We start from the raw sequence: 15,441 nt of genomic DNA, 5'->3' as shown, positions 1-15,441 counted from the left end.
TTACAGGGTTGCACTTGTTTTGAGAATATTTGACTGCTTCTTTAAGATCTGAGGATGAGGATTTTTAATTTAATAGGTTTTTGCACACCCCCCATCCTCCTTCCACGACTAGGGGAAAGACTTCAGTGCCTCCTGGGAAATATGAAGTATATATCCCAGAAGGCAGTGGCAGCACTAAAGACATTACATGCCACTGAATGAGGAAGGTGGCGGACCTATTGGTGCATCATCTGGATTCTGCTCCTTAACCCAGAGAAGTCAGTGGCATCCCACTGACTTCACAGGGAAACATGGTGGCGCCGAACCCGAGTGGTGACTGCAGAGAAGAGGATCTTGGCTAGACCACTGGATCTGCTGGGTGCTTGAGTATCTGCATTGAGGACAACCCTGTATCAGGTAAGCAGGGAAAAGGAATGGGGGAAGGTTGAAGCTCCCTTTTAAGAAAATTACAGTTATTTCTGAATAAATAGACTAATTGCAGAAATGTAAAAACTGTTCTGGTCCTTGCAGACTATACATGTGTGTGAGGGGAAATGGTTAGGGTGTATGCACTGTATATCCAGATTTTTTGTTTTAGAGCTGCGAAGGATTAAACTCTTTCAGGTTATTTATTGCATTTCCTGCCCCAAAGATGCAACAGGATACAGTGGGGATCGAAAGTTTGGGCACCCCAGCTAAAAATTTGTATTAATGTGCATAAAGAAGCCAAGGAAAGATGGAAAAATCTCCAAAAGGCATCAAATTACAGATTAGACATTCTTATAATATGTCAACAAAAGTTAGATTTTATTTCCATCATTTACACTTTCAAAATAACAGAAAACAAAAAAATGGCGTCTGAAAAAGTTTGGGCACCCTGCAGAGTTAATATCTTGTACTGCCCCCTTTGGCAAGTATCACAGCTTGTAAACGCTTTTTGTAGCCAGCCAAGAGTCTTTCAATTCTTGTTTGAGGTATTTTTGCCCATTCTTCCTTACAAAAGTCTTCCAGTTCTTTGAGATTTCTGGGCTGTCTGTCACGCACTGCTCTTTTAAGGTCTATCCATAGATTTTAAATTATGTTGAGGTCAGGAGATTGTGAAGACCATGGCAAAACCTTCAGTTTACGCCTCTTGATGTAATCCCCCGTGGATTTCGAGGTGTGTTTAGGATCATTATCCATTTGTAGAAGCCATCCTCTCTTTAACTTCAGCTTTTTCACAGATGGCATCAAGTTACCATCCAAAATTTACTGAAATGTTATTGAATCCATTTTTCCTTCTACTCGTGAGATGTTCCCTGTGCCACTGGCTGCAACACAACCCCAAAGCATGATTGATCCAACCCCATGCTTAACAGTTGGACAGAGGTTCTTTTCATTAAATTCTGTGCCCCTTCTTCTCCAAACGTACCTTTGCTCATTCCGGCCAAAAAGTTCAATTTTAACCTCATCGGTCCACAGAACTTGTTTCCAAAATGCATCAGGCTTGTCTATATGTTCATTTGCAAAGTTCAAACGATGATTTTTGTGGTGAGGACGTAGAAGAGGTTTTCTTCTGATGACTCTTCCATGAAGACCATATTTGTACAAGTATCTCTTTATAGTGGAATAGTGTACCACAACTCCAGTGTCTGCCAGATCTTTTTGGAGGGATCGTGCAGTCAAATGTGGGTTTTGAATTGTTTTTCTCACAATCCTGCGAGCTGTTCTGTCTGATATTTTCTTGGTTTTCCAGATCTTGCTTTAACTTCCACTGTTCCTGATGACTGCCATTTCTTAATTACATTCCGAACAGAGGATATTGACATCTGAAAACGCTTTGCTATCTTCTTATAGCCTTCTCCAGCTTTGTGAGCGTCAACTATTTTCAGTTTCAGTTTTCTAGACAACTGCTTAGAAGAACCCATGGTGCTGATTGTTGGGGCAAGGTTAGATGAGTCTGGGCATTTAAAACCTTTGAGATTGACATAACCTGGTCTTCCCAGACGATGATTGAGAACAATCCATGACACTGGCAGGTCTCAGCTTGGCAAAGGGGGCAGTGCATGCTATAAATTCTGCAGGGTGCCCAAACTTTTGCAGACGCCATTTTTTTGTTTTCTGTTATTTTGAAAGTGTAAATGATGGAAATAAAATCTAACTTTTGTTGACATATAAGAATGTCTAATCTGTAATTTGATGCCTTTTGGAGATTTTTCCATCTTTCCTTGGCTTCTTTATGCACATTAATACAAATTTTTAGCTGGGGTGCCCAAACTTTCGATCCCCACTGTATGTGAGGAAATCTCCCTAAAGTAAAGGGAATCCCACTCCTCTACCATTGCCATTTAAACAGGTGTCCCCACTGGAAGATTTTCCTTCACCTCTTATTCTGGTGACATCAAAATTTTCCCCTTATGCAGTGGTACTTTGGTTTACGAATGCCTCGGTTAACGTAATTTTCGGTTTACAAATGAAAATCCAACAGAAATAATGCCTCGGTTTACAAATTTGTTACAAATTGTTTTCGCAATGCAAAGTGTATGTCGGTGCTGATTTTTAAATGCAATTGCCAGCTTTTTTTTTTTTCATCACTACAGCTCACAGGATTAGCTGTCACTTTCCCCAGAGTTTAAGGAAACTTTGTTTCTTTTAAGAAACAAAAGGAAGCTTTTAGCTGCGGGGAAAGTGACAGCTGAATTTATGAGCTATAGTGAAGAAAAAAAAAAACGGTAATTGCATTTAAAAACCAGCACCATAAGAAAAAAAAAAAGCAGTGTGAGGTCCCCTTTCCCATAAATACCAAGCCGTTCGGATCTGGTAAGGATTTTGAGGGGAACTGCCACGCCAAAATAAAAAAAACAATGGTGTGGGGGTCACCCCCAAAATCTATACCAGACCCTTACATGAACGTGCGGCCCGGCAGGTCAGGAAAGGGGGAGGGTGAGCAAGCGCCCCCCCCCCCCTTTCCTGACCTGCTGGGCTGCATGCTCAGATAAGGGTCTGGTATGGATTTTGGGAGGGACCCCACTCCAATTTTCTTTAAATTTTGGTGTGGGACTTCCCCTCAAAATCCATACCAGACCTGAAGAGCTTGGTATGGATGGAAGGGGGGACTCCACACCATTTTTTAAATAATTTTTTAATTGCCAACATTTCTTTTATATTCAGCTGTCAGTGGGGAACCCCCCCGACAGCTGAAACATTTGGCACATGGCTGTCACTACTAAAATACCGCATGACTTGATAAAATTACTCATGCAGTATTTTAGTAGCGTTTGGTTTTTTCTTACCCCCGGAACGGATTAATTGGTTTTCAATACATTCCTATGGGAAATGGCATTTCGGCTTGCAGATTTTTGGCTATACGAAAAGGTCCTGCAGATGAATTAAATTCGTAAACCGAGGTATTGCTGTATTCTCCTTTGTATTTTGACATAATGCAATCAGAATTTGATATGGGTTCTTTTTCTGCATTGGGGGAATTCTGCACTATATATGCTAAGGCTGTGTTTGGGAGCAGTTCTCTTGCAAATGTGCTTAGCTGTCATATTTCCTCTACATGTAACTCTAAAGTTAAGAATTAAAATATTACCCAGAGGGGGTAATGTTAGTTTAAATAGTTTAAATAAAGAAATATTAAAGTGGTTGTAAAGGATTTTTTCCTTAAAATATTAAAGGAGTTATTTGCCTGCTCTGTGTAGTAGTATTGCACAGATTAGTCCCTAAACTCCACTTCTTGGGTCCCACTGGCACTCTTGGCTCCTCCTCTTCTGTGTGTGTCCCCATAGCAAGCCACTTGCTATAGGGGCACACCTATGGGCTCCCCCCTCACTCTCTCCTCTCAGGATTTGAATGACAGCAGCAGGAGCCAATGGCTCCCACTCAGTGTATGCAAATAGTGACAAACAATAGTGCAGCACTTTCTACAAAAAAAAAAACATGAATACCCTAAAGAGTGCCCAAAACGGTTAAAACAATAGGTAAATAAAAGTGCCACTGTTAACTGATGTAATTAAAGATGACGTGAACGCATATAAAATAATAATGACCCCTCAGGAATAGGGGATAAATATATGTGCTAAGTGCAAAAATAAGTGTCCACACTTCAAAAAAACACACTTAAATATTCATAAAGTCCATATTTCAAACGATAGGTGATATAAACTTTTCATACAAGGTGCAATGGTGTAAAATCAAATCTGTGACCGTGTCAGCACACTTCTTCTATTATGCCTGCTACAATGCCTCCTCACCTCCTTCCGGTGACCCCAAGGGGCCAAACAGCTTTCAGGATCACCCTGGATCTTTTATCATAAAGGCTGGTACCAATCCTCATGTGGTGGGTCTCTTACAGGGCTCCCGTTTTCCCCAAATATGAAGTTTTCTGTGGGATAGTAGCTCACCAATACAGTGAGCCAAAAAAGATCCTCTAGAGTGCAGTAATTCTTTATACCAATGACTCCTTTATTGTAATAAGCAACCATGCCACTCACATTTTCAGCAGTTCCCCCCTCCTCACTGATGTATGGGTGTGCTGCATGTGTGTGGGACTTCCTGGGTATACCAAGATGGCGACCGACGCCGGAAGTGCGTCACCGCGTACCGGAAGCTGCGTATAGCGTACCTACGCGTTACGTCACCTACACTCGTGACTTCCTCGGGGGATCGCCATGGAAACGCAGCTTCTTCCTTTTATAAAGAACCTAATCACTCGTAATTGCTATGGCACACCTCCAATGTTAATACATGGCGATCGCGGCCATTTTGTTGTAGCCCTACTCTCGTTTTTAAATGCAGAGCAGACCATAAACTATCTGGGAACTAAAACAACGATATTTAATCTACAATAACAGAATAATGTGTTAATGCACGGAGATATGGTAAACCAATCTTCTAAAACATACTTTATTAAATAATTAAAAAATTATATATTAATGTATATAATCCCACTTAGACTGAATTATCTATGTAGGAATAAGATAAAAAACAAAAGCAAAAACGGGCACAGGGAGTAAACTCGGGATATTGATGGTCTCTACCTGACACTCAGAATGAAAATAAAATATAAAATACTTAAAAGTTAATGATAAAAAATAATTATTATCCAATAAATTACTATAAAAAATATATTAATTAAAAATGGGACCTGTAAAAATCATCTGTCCCTTCATCATGCAATATACCCACACATTCACATCGATCACTATATCTGACATAAAAAATCAAAATTACACATACGTAAAATACAAAATAAGGCCTATGATGGGTATATCTTATCATATACCATATAAAATATTAAAATATAAAATATAAATATATAAACGACCATAAAAATAAAGACCAACCTAAAAAATCAAGAATCACTAATAAAACAATTGAGGTCGAATTCAACATTCAACCCCTTAGGGACCTGCGTTTTCATATAAAAAATCCACCTAGACTCAGCCTTACTTAGGGATCTAATTTTGTTACTACCCCTCCAATGTTTCCTAAATTTCTCAATACCCCAAAATTTCAACTTACTGGGGTCCTTGTTATGATACGTGGCAAAATGCCTGGAGACACTGTGTTTTGGGAATCCTTTCTTTTGGACGTGCTTCCTTAGTCTTTTCCATAATGGCCTTTTAGTTCTGCCTATGTATTGGAGTCCACATTCGCACTCTAAACAATACACTACCCCCTCAGTCTTACATGAGATGAAATCATCAATCACATACTCATGGCCAGTGGTATTAGCAACAAAACTCTTACGCCTACTGTTTTGTCGTTTAGTGGCTATGCAGGTAAAACAATTCCTACATGGAAAGAATCCTTTTTCGTTTTAAAAGGTAATTTTATTTCTAATGGGAGGATCCAATACATTCTTAACCACCTTGGACCTAATCGTGGGTGCTTTTCTGTATATAAATCTAGCAGTATCAGATAATACCTCACCTAAAACTGGATCCAACTTTAAAATATTCCAATGTTTCTTATAAATACTCTCTATCTTCTTATAATGTATATTAAAATCTAAAACCACCGCTATTTGCACATCTGCCTGATCATCCTTGGTTCTATCTTCCAGAAAAATATTCCTGTCAATATTTCCTATTTCTTCTATTTTATGGTTAATCATATCTTTTGAATAGCTTTTATCTATAAATCTTGATCCTAATGACTCTGCTTGTTCCAAATAATCATTCTTAGAGGTACAATTCCTTCTGACCCTAACAAACTGGCCTTTAGGAATATTATACAACCAAGGCGGATAATGACAGCTCCCCATGGGGATATATCCATTACGATCTACCGTTTTAAAATAGGTTTTAGTTAGAAATTGCCCGTTATAGATCTTAATGTTTAGATCCAAAAAAATTAACTCCTCTTTACTATATTCCCATGTAAAATTAATGTTCTTATTATTTATATTAAGTTTATTCAAAAATGCCAACAAGGTGGTTAATTCTCCTTCCCAAATGATGATCACGTCATCAATATACTTTCTGTAATCTTTTAATTCCTCTGGATAGTTCTGATATAAATCCTTATCTTCCCAATGGGCCATAAAAATGTTTGCTACACTCGGCGCAAACCTTGCACCCATTGCTACTCCTCTTATTGTTTGTAATAGGTATTGTTATGCCAAAAATAATTATGATTCAAACAGAACTCCAAACAATCCAATAGATACTTCCTTTGAGTCCAGGATACATTACTATATGTCCTAAGTCCCCAGCTAACCAATTCAATTGCGTCATCATGCCCTATGATGGTATATAATGAGGACACATCCGCACTGGCCAGGTATATTTCTTGTCCTCCTTTAAATTCTTCCAATAACTGTATTAGCTGTTTAGTATCTCTCAGAAATGACTTTGTTTAACCACCGGTTGTAGAAATTCATCGATATATTGTCCCATTCTGGCCAAGACTGATTGTATGCCACTTACTATGAGCCTACCCAGTGGATTCTTAGCATTTTTATGAATTGGCTCCCACTGCTGCCTCTGTGGCCTGCGAGATGGGCATAACACTGGATCTAGATAGGTATGTTTAGAAAGTATATGTAAGAAAGGAGGCGATACAAGTACTGGGATATGTTTTGTCTTAACCTTCCTAGCGGTCTGATTATTTCCATATTTCTGTGCTCAAAGAGGTACATTTTTTGCATGGAAATATGTATTTTTTTTATTGTAGGCCTGTAATTTTTAGGAATAAGTCACTGAAATCTGTCCGAACAAGAGTCTAGTAAACATCCCGGGTATGATAAAATTTGAACCCCAAAATCATAAATTATAATTTAATAAATAATCATAAAAAATAATATAATAAATGTAATTCAATAATATAATCAAACCAAAAACACTGAAATTTGAAATATAGCGCCAAGTTCGCACATCACTGAGCAAAGTCGCAGAATCATTTTCAGTGTCTGATGACGAATTTCCCCACGAATCATCATCACTCAATTCTGCAAGTAGTTGTAATTTACTATCGCTGTTCTCTAGCTGGTCTAAAATCGATTTTGACCTAAAGGGACACTTTTTGGACACCATGGACGTTTCTCAGTTTCCAGGCAGAAAGAACAGTAAAAATGCAGGCAGGGCACAGGACAAAGCACTAGGGACAAAATGTATGTGAAATGGTTTGATACAGTAATGTTTTACTATGTGATTTTAGTGTATTTAGTAAATTCACTTTTTGTCATTTTCAAATTTCCCGCCATTCCGTCCCCCGTACGTCCCGACGCTTGCAGGGGACGGAACCCAGATGACAGATGCCGGCATCTGCCGGATTACATTGCCGGGGACACTGCAGGAGGGACATCGCGGGAGTGCCGGACAAGGTAAGTGACCGAGGGATCGCAGAGCAACGCCGCATGGTAAGCCCGAGTGTAGCTCGGGGTTACCGCTTGTGGTACTGAAACTTTTCCCCGAGCCACACTCGGGAATACCGTCAGGGAGGCTACTGCAGAAAATGCATTAAGGTAAAAAGTGTCTTAGAATCACTTTAATGTAAAAAAATATTATTTGCTCTGGTGACAAGGTTTCTTTAAGCCCTTCTTACCTAATCACTTAGATTTGATGGATGACTTTCACCAAGGAGAGTGGTGATAGCACTGTCCTTTCTTGTGGCAATGTGTTTTGGTGTGAACAAGCTTTTCAAGGTGCAGCGATGGAAATTTTAATCTAGGATATTTTTTAACCTCCATTTTGATTGGTGATTCTTCAGAACTTGATGCCAAACTTGATTTAGTAACTCTCTGGTCTTCCTAATTGTGTTTGTTTGGATAGAACAGCTTTTAGGGCCTTAATATTTTAGTTCATATGACCTTTTAATTTTACATAGGACTCTATTCAACTCCTGTCGAGTCTGAAGGCAACTGGTTAAAATAGAGTTTATTTGGGGGGTTTGACAGCAATAGGAGTGAATATTTATGCTGTCAAGACACAACTAGAAGATTATTATTATTATTATACAGTATTTATATAACGCCAAAAGGTTTGCTCAGCGCTGTACATTATAAGATGCAACACAGCAGAATAGAATTTGTGCTGTATAATGTTGGTGATGATTGTAGAAACTCAAGAGTTTTTTTTTCACATTCCTGAATCATTTTGCATGCAGGGGACACTATGTTTTCATTTTATCTATTTACGCCAGTTATTATGGACCATAAAGATTTACAGCAGCTTAAAAAAAGTTTATTAAGCATGTAACATCATAAGGCGAATGTGAACCATGTCACTATGCACTGAAACAGAAGGAATGTGGAGAAGCTTTAATTTATCACCTTGGATTTAAAAAAGGAAAAAAACTGCTGAAACATAAGTGATAACAAAAGCTTTGATGTTAATAAACCTAAATGGAAGTAAAAAAATCAAAGTGTGTAAACGGTGAGGTTATAAAAGGGAAGATGACAGAGGCATACCCTGTAATTAGAAGTAATTTGTGCTTTTGGGGTAGCTATTTGTTCTCTGTGTAAAAGCGAGTTCTCAAGGAACTTTGGTAAGTAATATTTGTTTCTAAAACTTAGCATAACCAGATTATTACATTAGAAAGAAAATGATGTGTGTGTGTTTCTAAGGCAGTCCATAGAAGATGTGTTTTATCTTTCCTGTAATTACGGGTTGCAGGAAAGAAAATCATTTGATTTTCCCCATCAACACAGTCAGTATTGATGGGGGAATCCCTCCCGTGGAACTATTGAGATCTCCTGGCAGGGAAGGGGGGTGCGGGGAGAATATGGTGACAGGTTGGCAATAATCGCATGTAAAAATCCAACATGCTGGTTGTACTGAAATCCATTGATTGGTTGACTTGGGTACAATCAACCTGCCCATACATATTTCGAATCTCGCCCGGTCCCTGGTGAACCACCTGCATTCCAGTCCATGTATGGTGAGCTTTAGTATCTTGACCATAGCCTGCATATTTATATCCCGATTGAAGGGCCTAATATTTACAGGACCTACTACTGTGTTTAAAACTCAAACTTTCAGTTTAAATAAGCTAATTAACATATCAAGTGCATATTCTTCAATTCACTTCCTGGGGTTCTTCTTTTGGTGTCCACATGTGCACATCTCCTATTTTTGCAGGTGACCCTTCCAGTGACCAGGTTTTTTTTTATAGTCTGTAGTGGCAGAAGAACCTCACAAAGGGCAGTGAGGAGAATGGTGCCCAAGAAGATAATGAGCAGGGAAAAATGCCCGGTCCTCACGAACAACAATTTTCCAACACACTTACCAGCTAGTCTGCAAACAAAACAAATTATTCCTGTCTAACAATTCACATTAAAAAGAGGGTTTAGTTTGCGCATATTTGCAAATATATGTGTAAACCACAGTGCTTACATCAATGCTCCTCCCCTCCCACCCCTCCTTAAAGGCACAGGGACACATTGGGCACCCAGCAAGAACACAATGGCAGCTGAAGGCACCCAGTGCATCCCTGCATCAAAGTCAGCTAACTGTACAACCAGGTGGCAACCATGCCAATCTATAACTAGCCTTTGCAGTAAGTTGCACATTGAAGGCCAACACACGTCACAAACAAAAAAATTTCCCTGTACTCTCACCAGCTAACCTGCAAAAATGGCAAGTTATCCCTGTCTAAAAATGCACATTAAAATCATAGGTTTTAGTTTGAACACATTTGCAAATATATGTGTAAGCCACAATGCCCGCTTCAAGGATCCTTTGTATACTGTGGTAACGATACATTCTTAAGATTCTCCAAGTTGGAGCACATATAGCAGTGGATAGATTAAGGGCAAGGATGAACGGGATGCCCAGCAAGAGCACTATGGCCGTCGAAGGCCTACAGTGGGTCCCCGCATCAAATTCAGCCAACTCTATAAACAAGTGGCAACAACCCCAATTTAAAACTCACCTTTTCAGTAAGGTGCACATGGAAGGGCAACGACATCACAAACAAACATTTCCCAGCACACTCCCCAGCTAGCCTACAAAAACAATGACTGGTCCCCAGGGCAGGAAATTAGCTCTGCTCATAGAGGAGAATGACTATGATCAATTTTACTGTAGCATGGCTTAGGAAGAAGGGTTTGAAATCAAGACAGAGTAAAGTAATTAATGCACAATGCACTAAATTTCATTTTTGACTGGTGTTGGACTGTAAGCATGTAGTCAGGTTGACAGCTAAGTGCACTGGCTCACTTTTTGCCCAGTTTCCTATAGATTAGCTTTGTTTACTGTATAAACTAGTGTTCAGATAAACACTCTTTTACATATATGACTAGCATGCTGCATATTTTTATACAAAATGTTGAGTTATCAACGGCAATCAAGCCAAGACCTGACCACAGAGACCTTGACAGATACTATCTGTGTGTTTGCCAGCTGTCCTAGCTGGCATGGTATTGGCTGCTAACACTCTGTGGACCTCACAGTGTAAATTAATATTTCTGAGTTAATGTTTGACCCAGTTACACGGACTAATTATTTGACAGGTCCTCATGGACTGGGCTAATGGAATTTCTTCCCTGGTGCTGGAAAAAGGATTCCTAGCTGTTAGCTCGCCTTATCTTTGCTCATTTAAAAAAGAAACCCACGATATTATTTTATAAAACATATCAATCTACTAGTGAGGTTCAGCCAACTTTTCAAATCTGTTTTGAAAAAGTCATTCTAAATCCCACAACAATTGAAGCCATGGAGTATGAAAAAAAATCTTGTGAAATTTCTGCCACTTGGGTGGCTAATTATTAGCATTCTTTCTCATTTAGTCAAAAGGAAACCGGATCTGCCTAGTGAGGTATTGTCTGACCTGCATTCATAAGACAGCTCCGAGGCTTATGTGCATTGGAAGCCTTCAGTGTTTCTGATTAATGCCGGCCTTGTCAGTACCAGCTCTTATTTTGGACTTTTCTTTTTCTGTACATATACTGCAGATGTGTATTAGGTGGTATTTGGTTATTAGTGCCTGCCAAATTTTTATTTTCTACTCAAGAAAACCTCACCATAGCCAGAAGTCAAATTCTCATTGTTTAAGTGTTCTTGCTGTGAAGAGCGATTCAGACACATGGCCACAGATAAGGACGCCTGGGAAACACAGTGCAACCTTATATGACTTCACAACAGATGCTATTGAAGTCTGATGTGCCATAAGTAATGGAGGGTGCCACCAGTGCTTGTGCTCTTTATTCTGTATGTTGTTCCATTGTTACATTGTTGGCTGACTAAAGTGGACCTGAACTCAAAAAAGTGAACATTTTCTGTGTTATTGGAAACATTCTAATGAAAAATTAAAAGGAATTTCTAAATGCCAATGCTAACTACCTGGCTTGTCATGATGATGCTTTGGCTTGAAACAACTTTGGAGACAAGGAGCTGCAGGTTTTTGTCATTAAGACTGTTGGCGAGTTTAAGAAAACTGAACAGTGAGATAGACATTCATTTCCGGACTGCTATGTAAGACCTTTTTTACACTTGTATTGCTCTCTGAAGAGCGATTCGTGTTGGAACTGTCTTCAAGGGACTTTAGGCAGGTGGTGAGGAGGTGTTATCACCTCCTCACTGCCTGTCTTAACTCATTAAACCCCACACTAGCGTGCCGCAACCGCATGTATTGCACACGATTGTGGGGTGCCCCCATTCAGTAGAATGGATCACATTCAGCCAGCGGTATTGGAAGCATGGACTTGACTAAGCTGTACTGATTAAAGTGCATGTAAACCTTAAAAAAAAAAGTTTTGCTGTACTCCTAAGTTACATATTCATATGGTATATATGTGCATTGGACAGCACAGTGGCTAAGTGGTTAGCACTTCTGCCTGGCAGCACTAGGGTCGTTCGTTCAAATCCCAACAATAGCACTATCTGCACGGTGTTTGCATTTTCTCCCTGTGCCTGCTTGGGTTTCCTCCGGGTACTCCAGTTTCCTCACACACTATAAAGACATGCTGGTAGGTTAATTGGCTCCTGTCTAGGTTGGACCTAGTTTGTGTGTAGACGAATGTGAATTAGGGACCTTAGATTGTACACTTCTTGAAGGTTAGGGATTGATGTGAATGTAGAATGTATATGTAAATTGCTGCATAAATTGACAGCACTATAGACGTACCTGTAATAAATAAATAATTCAAGCCCTCCGATTGCTGGCATTGTCAGGAATTTGTAAATACCTATTTCCTTCTGCCAGTATCTTTCCCCATGCTGCACTTTCTATGTGGTCTAGACCACGCTAACCAGGGGCTTCAAATGTCCTGGAAGCGTTAACTGACATGCACTTTCCCTACCTGAATAGGAAATAACAGTGCCTTGATTATAACTGGCAATCCTGCAGTCCCATTGTCAGCCTAGGATGTTACCAGCTATCCTACCATATATTCTGCTCTGTATGTAATGCAGGGCTCGACAAATCCCAGGTGCCAGGTTGTCCGGGTGGCTAGAAATTGTGTTCTGGCATCTGGGTTCACACACTGTCTTCCACTGACTTCAATGCAAAATCGCATCCCACTGACTTCAATGCAAAAACTCCTGTCAATAGCAATTCTATGAGAACACTTCTCTCCACATGCCACTCTACTCTATCACTTGCTAGTCTAGAACGCACCGCTAAAAGCTCGCACAGGACCCTTTTGGTGATGGCACTGAAAACACAATGTGTGTGTGTCTCACATCTGTGTGAACCACCTTAATAGGAACACATAATATCTAGCCTGTCATACAAAACTGTGAGTTTGAAAACACATCCAGAATCGCTTATGTGTGAACCAGGATGGCTCCGTTCACACCTGGGCATTTTGGAATTGCGACAGAATTGCTGTGATCGCAAAACGCAAGTTCATGTGCCATTATTTTCAATGGCACCTAAAACATGGTGTGATTTTGCTGTGATTATCTCCTGGTAATAGTGTGAAGCTTGTCACCCTAAAGTTGCCTTGTCCTGGGCGCTGACAACCCACGCTACGCTGGAAAAACCTGGCTCCTAACGTTTTTAGCTGCTTTTATTCAAAGCAAATTTGTCAAGCTCTGACATAATGATTGACACTAGAGAAGTCACATCACCAGCACTGGCTGGTAGCAGCGGCTCTACCACATTACCAACCTGATTGTGTTGTCTGACAGAGCTATGTTCATTTGTTTATTTCAGGACTGAAGGACCAGAAATCTAAATCTAAAATGGATTTGAAATTTATACTTAGCTGTTTCCTAAGAGTTCAGCGCTAATTATTTACTCGTCTGTTTTATAATAACGTTTTGTGTGAGTTCGAGCTGTTGGTCAGTATGTAAATCCTAGTTTTGTTTACCTATTTGGAATTCGTAGTATTCAAGTTGTCTCCATGAGGTGCTATGAGATAATACAGTGCAGAATAGTAGAAACTGACACATAAAAACATTTGAATAGAGCTCTCTCGGAAATGTTGGCATTTATCAGCTGGCGTGGTCCCATGTTATGCTGGGTTGGTATATTCCACTCTTTGCCAAAATGTCTTTTTTCCTTCACCTTGGCTAGATTTTATATTTCTTTGTCTTTTCTGAAGCACACCTTTACGAGGTCATTACACCAGCGCTTACTTGCATGTGTGTGAAAGTTCAAAGGTTATAAATGAAATGTGTACAACCTTTGCTTCTTAAGGCTCATCTGTGTTTGTTCATGTTTGTGAAAACAGTAAGGCAATGTACTTCCGGACATCAGATTATCAAGAGCAGGTGCTGCAAGAAAGCCCACTTTTTGCCCAGTAATTTGCCTTTCTGAAACAGTCAGTCACATGGTTTGCCTTGTGATTCTTATGTCACAGTTGTGTACAAGGTGTAACTAAAGAAGTATACCAGATCCCTGGAGGCAAGACATTTTTTTATTTTGCATTATAGTGATCTATACTGAGGAGATCCAATCACAAAATAAAAGGTGTGCATTGCATTTGAATTATTTTACTTTGTTGACAGGGTAATAGATATATCCTTTCCTGCAGCTCTACCTACCTGATGCCATGGATATTTCTAGATGCAATCTGGGCATTTTCTGTGTGCAACCTATAGTTACTGTTAATTTAAAAATGAGAGCCACACTCCTGGCTACAGCTATTTAAATGGAAGATCAAAGAGTAACCACTTAAGCATTTACTTTTATCCCAGTGTAGGGATCCCAGACTCAAGATACATTTCTTTATAGTTGGCTATAACCAGATCTTTGTAATTGACTACAAGCAGATTTGATAGAGCAGGTCACATTTCCAGTTTTAATTTGTGTGTACCTTTTTAAGTATCTCCTGGAAAGTGTTCAGTATGTAACAACCTGCAGAAAGTAAAGATTAAAGAAATTGATTGAAAGGCAGGCTAGTAAAATGAGCATTATAAAATGGACTTTTGTTGAAATGATCAATCCTATGAGAGACCCTACATACTATATTGCATGGTGTCTATTACTGCGTCTGTCCATAGGAACAGACCATCTGTCAACCACCGTGATTGATGTCCATGTAAACATCCCTAGATCTTCTGTAAAGAGATTGTGAAGGCTGAAAAAATATAGTTCTCACAACACGTCCTATAATTAAATTTTATTAAGTCACTGCTATATTACACTTTGCTTGTATCCAATGATACAATTGCTCAGATTTTTTGTTGATCTTGCTGTGGAAAGGTGGAGACTACAGTTAATTATAGGAAACTTGCATAGACGCAGTGTTGCATTGTCTTTACATTGCCTTCATCACAAAAAGCAGGGTATCGTGCTTTAAAAATCCAAGTCAGAGAGATGGCATGGCAGTATATGCATTGAAAAAAGGAATGCTAGCATGGCAGTACAATACATAGTAGTAAGTGATAAGTGTGTTCTATTACTGATAGGTGGGACAGTCCAGAGACCATTAATCATGATAGCAGACAGTGTTAGTGTGTGCATGGAACAGCGCATTATGATGAAGTTTCTTGTGAATGAAGGTGTAAAACTCATGGATACAGAAGACTTCAAGCACAGTACGGTAATGAGACTCTCAGCCACAGTAACACATTTGAGTGGTGTAAA

At 39.4% G+C, this 15,441-nt stretch overlaps 1 protein-coding gene across 3 annotated transcripts in view; it reads left to right on the top strand.

The window, feature by feature from the left end:
- MICU2 (mitochondrial calcium uptake 2) overlaps positions 1 to 15,441 on the top strand; it is a 421,733-nt gene that overhangs the window by 93,376 nt on the left and 312,916 nt on the right. The gene's annotated exons all lie outside the window — the stretch shown is intronic.

Source organism: Staurois parvus, unplaced genomic scaffold (genome assembly GCF_062004578.1).
Source record: "Staurois parvus isolate SC_StPar_1 unplaced genomic scaffold, SC_StPar_1.0 ptg000387l, whole genome shotgun sequence".
Classification (NCBI taxonomy): Eukaryota; Metazoa; Chordata; class Amphibia; order Anura; family Ranidae; genus Staurois; species Staurois parvus.
The sequence above is the reverse complement of the archived record's forward strand: the minus strand, read 5'-3'. Positions and strand labels throughout refer to the sequence as shown.